Source organism: Setaria viridis, chromosome 6, assembly GCF_005286985.2.
Source record: "Setaria viridis chromosome 6, Setaria_viridis_v4.0, whole genome shotgun sequence".
NCBI classification, from domain to species: Eukaryota; Viridiplantae; Streptophyta; class Magnoliopsida; order Poales; family Poaceae; genus Setaria; species Setaria viridis.
Genome location: NC_048268.2, coordinates 9,151,362 through 9,154,880, shown reverse-complemented (window position 1 = coordinate 9,154,880; position 3,519 = coordinate 9,151,362).

The following is a 3,519-nucleotide window of genomic DNA, read 5'->3' as shown; positions in this document are numbered from 1 at the left end:
GCAAAACAAACCCAAAGCCAAAAAGGCCTTGCATGTTTAGAAGTTGGTGACAGTATTGATCACCGGACGGGTCAGTCTTGCTGAGTATTAGTTGCTCAGCCTTGTTGTGGCTTAACTTTTCAGGTGATGTCAATAGTTTGGCTGCTGACACCACTTGGCCAACCCAGCTCCCTGCAGGCTGGACAGTCGAGTGGGATCCTTCCTCGGACGGTGAGGGCAGGGATTATTGATGTCATGATCGGCTTCATCATGATATCGTGTATCGACGTTTAGCTTCTGCTTGTTTTACTTCGTATGGTTGAACATGTTGTAATCTCTGTGCTACTCACCTTCGTGTGAGCAATGCTTCTCGATCCTGTGTAAGTGGTTTATCGGATGAAATCAGACGGACGACCAAGTTGACTTGCTTAAAGTACATGATCGCGTGTCAGGCGACTTAAGTGCATTTAAGCCAGGTTAATTTGGACGGTTCTACCACAACTAGTATCAGAGCTTGAAGCACGGTACGGAGAGCAATAGACCTTAAAAACCCCTTTTCTGAATAAAAATTGCAAGAAACTAGTTGAAAAATTCATAAGCTTGTTAAGGACGAGTTTAGTACGAGAAGCCCTAGGGGAATCTTGGGGTCATTTAAGGTGGCTAGTAACTATTGGTTATTTGTACTGACTTCCAGCACTTGTCGCCACGTTTATCATACGTGTGCAGAGTTCCGCATCACGAGTATGCGAAGGGTAATAGGAATTTTATTCCAACGAGCCTATCATCATGGTTGTCTTCCGCCCACGTCTCTTGTACGTGTGTAGGTTCCGTATGTTAACGCATGCGAAGGATGTGTCGGGCATACTCCCCAGGCTCACGAGTAGGTCTTGGACGGCCCACTAAGGGACGTACTCGGACAAGATGAGAACAAGGATAGGCGTATCCTTCTCGAACTAGTCTTGTATGTTTATGGAAAACTACTCGGGCCAATACCGAGTAGAACTCTGTAATAGTACTCGACTAGGACTCAGACTTGTAACCCTGCCCTCCCGGGTATATAAGGCCGGGCAGGGACCCCCCTCAAGCACATCTCAACACAATTCAATACAAACCAACACACAGGACGTAGGGTATTACGCGATCTAGCAGCCCGAACCTATCTAAATCGTGTTCCTTGCGTCACCATTGATTCCTTGATTCTCGACGACCCTTATCGCATAAAAGACCACCTAGGGTACCCCTAGGCGGGTTGCTGGTCTAAAACACCGACAGCTAGCGCGCCAGGTAGGGGGACTCGTCGAGTTTCTCAGTGCGAACTCAATGGCGAAAGTCGTCATCAGGCCCGTCTTCTTCATCGAAGCCGGCGCCACCTTTGTTTTTGGATCCTGGCTTTGCGTCGCCGAAGGCTCGGGATCGTTCAGGTGCCAGATCGTCGACATTCACAAGAAGAAACCAGAAGATTTGACCAGACAAAATCAAGATTTCAAAGTCAACGAGTTCGAGTTCGACTACGCGTCGGATTCAACTTCGCCTCGGACTACTCCAACGTCTCGCTCAGGGGTCAGGCTTTCGCGACCCCAGGACTCGGGGTCGGGCGAGGTGGAGCCACCCTTCCAAAGGGTCGGGCTCCGCCGACCTGAGGACTCAGGGTCGGGCGAAGCGGAGCCTCACTCGGGGTCGGGCGAGGCGGAGCTACCCTTCCAAAGGGTCGGGCTCCGCCAACCCCAGGACTCAGGGTCGGGCAAGGCGGAGCTACCCGTCCACAGGGTCGTGCTCCGCTGACCCCAGGACTCAGGGTCGGGCGAGGCGGAACTACTCCTCCAAAGGGTCAGGCACTCCCGACCCCAGGACTCGGGGTCGGGCGAGGCGGAATTCCACTCAGGGTTGGGCGAGGCGGAGCTACTCCTCCAAAGGGTCGGGCTCAGCCGACCCCTAGACTCAGGGTCAGACTCGCTTCGGATTCGGTGGCCCCAGTCAGCATCCAAATCAGTTTCAACTTCAAAGCGGTTCCCGCACGGACTCCGCAACGCGACAAAAGTCTACCAAGGTTTTCTTGCTCGAACCAGAGTTGAACTCGGGCATGACGAGGATGTTGACTCCGACTCATCCTACTCACCAGAGATACCATTATCTGGTCCAGCCCAAGGGTTGGTAATAACTTCGACATCACAAGGCAGATTCGTCCACTAGCCGGGATTGCGACCATCTTTCCTCGACCATGACTACGACTCGCGCCTCGTCGCCCATATAGACAACCTGCCATATCAAGAAGGCGTTCCACTTACGTCCAACCACGAAGAAAGCTATACAGAGATTGCTACATCAAGTTCCGGAAGCTACTACCCGGACAGGGAGATACTTGTTATTACTCAGAATAACAACCCGGGTACTAGCCAGAATAGAACCCCCAGGCGACTAGCACAAGTCGACAACATCTCTAAAGATGAGTCTACAGCTGATGCCCCTCACAATGAAACTTCCGAACAGCGCAAACAACGAAGGGCGCGCAATGCTACTCGAGCTGAGCGACGACAGTCGATGGCTACAAACATTCCTATCACAAATCTTGAACGGGCTTTCAACGCAGTCCAGGCTCAGGAGCACAATACTCCACTCGCGGCTATCGCTTCAATCAACCTTTTAACAACATTGATGCCTCAAGATAAGGATAACGCAGCCACAACTCAACTCGTGCAGCGTGGCAACAGACTAATCGCACAACTCGCGAAGCAAGCTTACAAGCTACTCGATAAAGAATCACCAATCCCGTCCGTTCCTCGCATTGCATCGCATCAAGACGGAAGCAGGGGGGCTGGAGATAAAAATGTCGCCCCACGAAATGATGATGCAGTCAACCAACCCCGGCAACACAGCCAAGGTCCAAGCAAGCATAAAGCTCCTACTCGACAGAAGGATGTGGGTGAAGTCAGCTGCACCAACTCGGTTAAAAGTATTCGCCCTACTCAGAAGGTCCGCGAGATGTCCAACTTCAACGATCTACGAGAAATCCTCAACAGTCGGCGCGAATGAGAAGTCGACAGCTACAACCACTTTCCTGCTTTCACAAACCGGGTAATGAAAACAAAATTACCCGGAAAGTTCAAACCAACCGGCATTACCAAGTACGACGGCAACCAAGACCCAGTTCAATGACTACGCTATTACTCACTAGCCGTCCAAGCAGCCGGGGGTAACAACGACAACAAAGTCATTCATTTCCCCATATGCATGGAACCCGCACCACTGACCTGGCTCGAGTCACTCAAACCCAAGTCCATTGACTCTTGGGCAGACTTGACAAAGGCTTTTACCAACAACTTTGCCGGCTCCATGGCTAGACCAGGCAACAAGATCGACTTAAGACAAATTAAGCAGAAAGAGGGCGAGACCCTGCGCGACTATCTGCGACGGTTCTTCGAGAAGAAGGCTACTATAGTGGACATCTCCGAAGCAGACGTCATTGAGTGCTTCCAAAACGGACTCTATGATCGACGAAGATACCAAGACTTCGGTCGCCGACGACCAGCCGATGTCAAAGAA